Source organism: Stegostoma tigrinum, chromosome 13, assembly GCF_030684315.1.
Source record: "Stegostoma tigrinum isolate sSteTig4 chromosome 13, sSteTig4.hap1, whole genome shotgun sequence".
Classification (NCBI taxonomy): Eukaryota; Metazoa; Chordata; class Chondrichthyes; order Orectolobiformes; family Stegostomatidae; genus Stegostoma; species Stegostoma tigrinum.
The window spans coordinates 6,997,835-7,006,459 of record NC_081366.1 but is presented as its reverse complement, the minus strand read 5'-3'; the positions used below and the strand labels follow the sequence as shown (position 1 = coordinate 7,006,459).

Genomic DNA, 8,625 nt, shown 5'->3' with positions numbered 1-8,625 from the left:
TCAATTTTATTGCTTCCCAGATGTAGTTACCATGTATAAAGTGTAAAGGTGTGTGCTAAGTCAGTGGAGTTATAGGAAGGTTTAAAACCTAATTGGAAATTACTGCTTAGATGAAGACAAACCATTCAGGTAATGAAATAAAGAACTTCAGATGCTGGAAATCTCAGAGAAAATAAAACAGAAATTGCTGAAGAAACTCAGCAGATCTGTCAGTATTTGAGGATGTGCTTCAAAACTGGAGAAGGATTACTGGACTTGAAACTATATTTTTGCCTTCTCTCCACAGATGTTGCCAGACCTGCTGAGTTTCTCTAGCGATGTTTGTTTTTGCGTCACCTCAGTGATGCCTATCAGGCCTATAGAGAAAAAGCAGGGAAATGGGGATCACTGGTAGCGCAAGTATATGCATCCAATATCCTTCACACTAGAACCGCATTAAATGTTAAATAACAGAGAGGCTATTCAGCCAATCATCAGCACTACATTATCCTCTGCTGTTTTTAATGATTTGTACAGGTGGGATCTTGTTCTAAAGTTGATTGAGAGGTATTGCATTGAATGAAACTCCAGCACAATATCAAATCTATTTTTAAAGATAAAACTCTGAGGTAGGTTCACCGGAACCCAAAACATTAACCCTAATTTTATTTTTTCCTCAGCAATGCTGCAAGTCCTGTTGAGCTTTTTCAGCAACTTCTGTTTCGTTGCTTTTTCTCTTGTGTTGTTTCTGCTTTAAGGATCTCTTGAGCTCCTGGGTGCCTCAGAGAACCGTGCAGATCTTGAAATTGATTCAGAATGTGGACATTGCAAATAAACTGTCAAAACACATCTTACTCATCTTCTAACCATCTGTGCAGAGGTCTCTCTTGTAATCTTGAAAATTCAATTTGGAAAAAGCCAGTAAAAATAAATCATTGCAATGTTGTAATCAATATTGTAGCTTCAGTTCTTAGAATCAGTTCTGACTTGGAACTAACATAACTGAAGCCCAATATGTCTCTCTTTGCACTGCCTGTGGTTGCAATATCATGGAGTGATTTTCAACTCCTGCATGTTTATTCAACACCTGATAAGTGGATAGTGGGCAGAGGAAAAGCAGGGGTAGGAACCATTTGTTTCTCTTTGCACACCCTTAGTCTGCATGATACAATTATCAGAAGGATTTCTAAATGTGAATTTAATAGTCTGGTCAACTTCAGACAGGGAGCAGTTTAAGATAAAAATCAATATTATACATCATGTGAGACTTAGATCTCCATATTACAATTCCATTACAACAACAGAAACTGGCCCCTCTTTTTGTACCCAGTGACAAGCTGAAGCAGTGGTCCTTAAAGTAAATGCTGGTACCATCAACACAAAATACCCCACATTCTTGCGCACCTGATCCAATCCTGGCCTTGAAACTGTAACAGTGAATCTGGTTCTTGCTTTGAAGGCACAGTTCATGGCTTGCATTAGAACTACTCTGAAAACTACCACAGGAATCTGTTCAAGATAAATTATTAGAAGTGTAAAATCTTCTGCACCTTCTCAGGAAGATTGTTAAAAAAAAGATGGACGCGCATAGTATTATTGAGATCATGATATTGTGGGGAACTGAACTGGAACAGCAGTATAAAAACTGTGGCTGTAAGAGGATATCAGAGGCCAGAAATCAAAGAGGGGCTATGTCACCTTTTGATTTCCCTAACCTGTCGACGATTCAAGGGCCAAGTCAGAAGTGTGATGCAATACTCTGACTTGCCATAATGAGTGCAGTTCCAACAATAATCAAAATGTTTGAAATCACCTAGACAAAACAATCTATTTGACTTTCTTGTCACTCATGAGACCTTGGTATGCCTGGCCGGGAGAGCATTTATTACCCTTCCCAAATTTCCCATGTGGAGGTGGGGTACATTGCCTTCTTGAACCGCTGCAATCTGTATGCTGTAGGTAGACCCATATGGTGTTAGAGGATGTTACAGGATTTTGATCCAGCAACAGAGAAGAAAAGGTGATTTATTTCCAAGTCAGATTGGTGAGTGGCTTGGAGAGAAACTTGCAGGTGATGTTGTTCATGTGTAACTGCTGCTGTTGTCCTTCTGATGCAAGTGGATGTGGGTTTGGAAGGTGCTGTCTAAGGAGCCTTGGGGAATTCTTCCCATGTGTCTTATACATGCTGCTGCAATTAAGCGTGGATAGTGAAATGACAGAATGTTTCTGGCTGAGGTGCCCATCAAGTGAGCAAAAGAAATCTGAACAGGAGTAGGCTGCTCAGCCCCTTGAGCCTGTTCCACCTATTCAATATGATCATGGCTGATCTGACATTCCTCACATCCACATTACTGCTCCTTCCCCAAAAGCCTTGATTCCCATGCTGATCGAGAATCCATTTATCTCCTAACCCTAACCATCTATTTTAAATATATACAAGGACTCTGCCGTCATACCTCTCTATAGCAAGGAGTTCAAAAGACTCACAGCCCTTTGAGAGAAGAAATGTCCTCATCTCAGGCTTTAATTGATGCCCCTTAATTCTGGTACGATGTCATCTGGTCCCGTACTCTCCTATGAGGGGAAATACCTTCTCAGTTTACCCTGTAAAGCCCCATAAGCATCCTATATATCTCAATGAAATCACGTCTCATTCTTCTGAATTCCGATGAGTAGAACTTCAGCCTGTTTAACCTTTGCTTAGAAGTCAATCCCTTCACACCAGGGATCGCCCTAATGAACCTTCTCTGAACTGCCTCCAATGTTATAATACCTGAGTAATGTTGGAGACGCACTCATCCAGTCAAATAGGGAATATTCCTTCATACTCCTGACTTGTGTATTGTAGATGCTGGAAACATGTGGGAGGGTCAGAAATTGAGTTATACGCCACTGTATTCTTTAGCTCTGACCTGCTAGTATAGCCACTATATTTCATGTTGAGCTCATTTCAATTTCTGGTCAATGCTAACCCACAGATATTGATTGTGGGATTCCAGTGATGGTAACAACATTGAATGTCAAGGGGCACTGGTTAGATTGTCTCTTATTGGAGCTGGCTATAGCCTGGTATTTGTGCAGCTTGAATGTTACTTGCCCCTTTTCAGCTGAGGCACAGGTATTGTCCAAGTATTATTTGATTTAAACATCGACTTCTTTAGTATTTGAGGCATCCTGAACAGTGCTGAACATTGGGCAAGCATCAGCGGACATTTCCACTTCTGACCTTATTGATGGAGGGACTGTCATTGATGAAGCAGCTAAACGTGGTTTGGCTTAGAACACTACCCTGCAGAGATGTCCTGGAGCTGATCAGTGATAATGGGAACTGCAGATGCTGGAGAATCCAAGATAACAAAGTGTGGAGCTGGATGAACATAGCAGGCCAAGCAGCATCTCAGGAGCACAAAAGCTGACGTTTCGGGCCTAGACCCTTCATCAGAGAGGTCTCTCTGATGAAGGGTCTAGGCCCGAAACGTCAGCTTTTGTGCTCCTGAGATGCTGCTTGGCCTGCTGTGTTCATCCAGCTACACACTTTGTTGTCCTGGAGCTGAGATGACTGACCACGACCAACTTCCTGGGTGTGAGGTATGACTCCAATCATCGGAGAGTTTTCTCCCTGATTTCCATTCTCTCCAGTTCTGTTAAGACTCCAACTGGCATTACATCCTCTAACATTCATGGCCTCCAGCAGTAAAGCTCAGTAGCGCAGTCAATACAATCACAAGATGCACTGTAGAATTTCACAAATGCTACTTATACAGCAATTTCCATTCCTACAACCACTGCCACTAGAGGAACCGCCACATAAGACACATGGGATCACCACCATCTACAGTTTCCCCTCTAACTCACTTATCATACTCACTTGGAAATATGTCATTGTTCCTTCAGTGCCGCAAGGTCAATATCCTGGAACTCCTCTTCTTACAACACTGTTAGTGAGTCTATGTCAAATTGACTGCAGTGGTGCAAAAAGGCAGCTCGCCAATAAATTCTCAAGGGCAGCTAGGAATGGTAAATGCATGCTGGTCCAGCCTACAATGTCTACATCCCACGAATGAATGAATAAGAAAAATGTCAATCAAGATATTGAATTAGCTCAGTGACAGGAAGTGTTGAGTGGTGATAGATTTTTCATACTGGAGGATGAATTGCAGTTGTGTCTCCTGTAGGTCAGCCTTAGATCCTTCAGATCTTTTACTTGTCGTAAACAATCGAGACTTATGTATTGGGAGCATCAATGTAATGATTGCAGTTGACATAAAAGTAGGCAACTGGTGAGGATAATTGCAGAATTCTGATGTGCACTGGATGGTTAAAAGGGAAGATGCATGATAGGATGCCATGAGGTGATGCATTATAGCAAGACTAATATGGAAACAGTATTCTATAAATTATATGATTTTCAGAAGTGTATTTTAGTAGAAATCTTAATATATATAGAAAAATCATTGACAGTGACATGGAAAATGATAACGTGGTTAAAAATATAAAAATAGCTTGTGGTTATATATATGTGCAGAGAAATAGAAAAGCAAAGAGATTGCACCGGAAATTTTAAAGTACCAGTTAAGACTCAGCTGGAATATTGTGGACAATTGTGGCAGCACATTTTAGGAAAGATGCAAAAACTGTAGAAAAGACGTATGGGAGGTTTATCATAATGGTAGCAAGATAGCAGCCTTCACTTAGAAGGAAGTTTGAAAACATTGGACTATCTCCTTCGAATAATTAAGAGGAAGTGGTAACCTAAGAAAAGTTTTCAAGATGATAAGAGATTTCAATCAAATAGAGAACATCAAGTCTCTGGTGAGTGAGTCTATAACCAAGATAATTGATTTAATGTTATTGGTGAGAAGGGAGAAAAGGTAAGCTAAATTGAATCTTGAATAAGCTACCTGAAAAATTGTTGAAAACTGTTCCCTTTAAAATGTTTAGGACTGATTTAGGCATGTACTTGAGAATGAAGATCAACAAAGGTTATAGTTAAAGTTGAGGATTTGGGACAAGGCACAAATATCCCATGAAACAATCAGCCTATGTACAATGAGCTGAATGGCTTCTTTCTCTGCTGTAAATTTCGAGCAACTTTTGATCATAATCCTTAGATCTTCATCTCATATCATTGAAATAGCAATAATGTGGTTACATAAATTTTCGGTCTCACTTTCCTTGATTAAAATCTTTTGTTTTTTTTGAAAGCAAATCCTGGATGACCTCTCATTATTTAAAACGTAAAGGGTGGTAAAATTTTGGAACTCTCTTCTGTAAATCACAGTTGATGCTATATCAGTTATTGCTCATAAATCTGAGACAGATAAAGTTTTGTTCAGCAAGGGTATAATGGATATGGGTCAAAGGCAGATATGTGGAGTTGAGTCACATCTAATTGCAGAACAGGTTCAAGTGAGTGAAAGGTCTATTCCTATTCTATGGGCAAAGTTATGCTTGGTGAAAATTAAAATAATGTGGGTAATATTGTTTTATGCTGAGATGGTGAACTAATGAGCTTTTTTGCTGCATCATGTTTGTTACAACTTGGGTAAAGATGTCAGTGGAAGGGAATAGATTACATTTCCAGTTTTTCCAATGAGTATACAGGTAAATCCTGCAGTACAGGACTAGTTACAGAGTAAATCTTCTTTCATTGCTGAAATAATATTGCTTAACCTTGCGTTCAGATGATCCCCTCAGACTGAAGCAGTTTGACATTTTCCAATTTCTTTTGCAAAAGCCATCACTGTAGCTTGTTTTCCAATTTCATTACCTCTGAATTATAGATTGTTTTTGTCTGTAAATTTATACCCACCATGAAGTGGGTTGCGACGCCAAAGCTAATTTGTTTTAGAGATCGTTACAGTCAACTTTGATAGAGGAAAGACCTTGCATTTAAATAGCACATTATGACACCCTCAGAAGTCCCAAAACACATATTCAATGAATCATTTTAGAGGTGCAGTCACAGTTATTATTTAGTTGGATTTTTGAGAGGCACAGGAGTTAAGGGTTGTTGTGGGCAAACAGGAAATGAGAGTTGTGAGCTCAGTCAGTTCAGTCATAATCCTACCAAATGACACACGCAGATTCAAAGCGCTGAATAGTCTGCTGTTGCTTTCAACTTCAAGATTCCTATCTTCCAATATGGTAAATGTGGCAGCTATTTTTGCAAAAAAAAGGATAATCCCATTAAAGGCAAATGAGCTCAAGAACCAGTAAATGTTTAAGTAAACAGATTTCAACTATTCACTCCGAGCACTTCCACCATCTACAATCCCAATCCACCACTAAAGACATTTTTCCAACCCCACCCGTGTCTGCCTTCTGGAGAGACCACTCTCTCCATGACTCTTTTGTCTGCTCTACACTCCCCTCCAACCCCCACCACACCCGGCACTTTCCCCTGCAACCACAGGAAGTATTACACCTGCCCCCACACCTCCTCCCTCACCCCCATCCCAGGCCCCAAGATGACTTTCCACATCAAGCAGATGTTCACCTGCACATTCACCAATGTGGTATACTGCATCCGCTGTACCTGGTGAGGCTACCTCTGCATTGCGGAGCCAAGCGGAGGCTTGGGCACCGCTTTGCAGAACACCTACGCTCAGTTCGCAATAAACAACTGCACCTCCCAGTCATGAATCATTTCAACTCGCCTTCCCATTCCTTAGACGACATGCCCATCCTGGACCTCCTGCAGTGCCATAATGATGCCACCCGTAGGTTGCAGGAACAGCAACTCATATTCTGCTTGGGAACCCTGCAGCCCATGGTATCAATGTGGATTTCACCAGCTTCAAAATCTCCCCTCCCCCCACCACATCCCAAAACCAGCCCAACTCATCCCTGCCTGCCTAACCTGTTCTTCCTCTCACCTGTCACCTCCTCCCACCTCAAGCTGCACCTCCATTTCCTACCTACCAAACTCATCCTGCTCTCTTAACCTGTCCGTCCTCCCTGGACTGACCTATCCCCTCCCTACCTCCCCACCCATACTCTCCTCTCCACCTATCTTCTCCTCTATCCATCTTTGGTCCACCTCCCCCTCTCTCCTTATTTATTTCAGAATCCTCTCCCCATCCCCCTTTTCTGATGAAGGGTCTAGGCCCAGAACGTCAGCTTTTGTGCTCCTAACATGCTGCTTGGCCTGCTGTGTTCATCCAGCTCCACACTTTGTTACCACTTTTCATAAGCACAGTATTCAGCATTTATGTGCCCCTTGGGTTACCATCAGCAAACTCTTCATTTGCCTCATCTTTTTTCTGTCACTCTCAGCACTGTCTCCATGTATTCTCTTTGCCACTCCACACCTTATAGTTCATGTAAATGCCACTTTTTCTCAGCTGCTTTCTATCTGATGAAGGGTCACTGGATTTCAAAATATTATCTCTGTTTACCTCTCTACAGATGCTGAGTTTCTCTCGTGTTTTCTGTTTTTCTTTAACATTAAATGGTCACTAGGGAAGGAAATAGGTAATTCAGAAAAAGAAAACCTGAAGCCAATGAATGATGAAAATATTGGTTTTGCCACCAGATAAACTATTAGAAGTGATTAATATGAAGGAAAATCAGATGTGCAAATGAGGGATGAATACAAAAGGAAAATTCTGCAGATGCTGGATATCTGATATGGAAACAACAAAAAGACCCAACTGAAACTCAGCAGGTCAGGCTGTATCAGTGGAGAAAAACCAGTGACATTTCAGATTCATGGGCTTTCATCTGAATAGAAAAGAAATAGAAACGTAAAAGCTTTATTGCCAGTGAGTAGGGCAGGAGGGTGGGGGAGTGAAAGACAGGATCTATGATATGTTGGACATTTACATAATACAAGATTTCATGATGCAACATCCAAAAAAGTGCTAATGGCTTGAGCGAAGGAACATAGATTGTGCCCACATTAAAACCACCCATATGAATGATGAAGGGAGAAAGTGAACAATAAGACAAAGACCAGCACAACATCCAAAAAAAAGCAGAAAAGTACATAGAATAATGTTATAGCATATTCTTCTGTCTTATCTTTAGTGCCGATGTTCTGATTTCACTGTCTTGAGAATGCGGATATTTCTGGAGCCTTCTCCGGTGTGTTGTTTAATTGTCCACCATCATTCGTGACTGGATGTAAAAGGACTGCACAGCTTCGCTCTGATTCATTAGTTTTGGCATTTCTAAACTTTGTCTGTCACTCACTACTAATGTTGTTTAACATGCAAGTAGTCATGTTTTACAGCTTCACCAGGCTGACATCGTTTTATTCAGGTGCACATGTGCTGCTCCCAGCATGCCTTTTTGCACTGCTCATTGAACAATGTTTGATATTTTGAGAAGATTTGTAGCTCAGGTTGAGTTTCTGGATGTGAGTTTGCTCACTGAGCTGGAAGGTTAGTTTTCAGACGTTTCGTCACCATTCTAGGTAACATCATCAGTGAGCCTCCGATGAAGCGCTGGTGTTATGACCCGCTTTCTATTTATTATTTATTAATATTATTTATTTATTATCTATTAATAAATAGAAAGCAGGACATAACACCAGCGCTTCATCGGAGGCTCACTGATGATGTTACCTAGAGTGGTGACGAAACGTCTGAAAACTAACCTTCCAGCTCAGCGAGCAAACTCACATCCAGAATGTTTGATATC

The 8,625-nt window shown here is 40.9% G+C and overlaps 1 protein-coding gene across 5 annotated transcripts in view; it reads left to right on the top strand.

Annotated features, from left to right (window-relative positions):
• LOC125458278 (protocadherin alpha-C2-like) overlaps positions 1–8,625 on the top strand; it is a 227,948-nt gene that overhangs the window by 88,957 nt on the left and 130,366 nt on the right. The gene's annotated exons all lie outside the window — the stretch shown is intronic.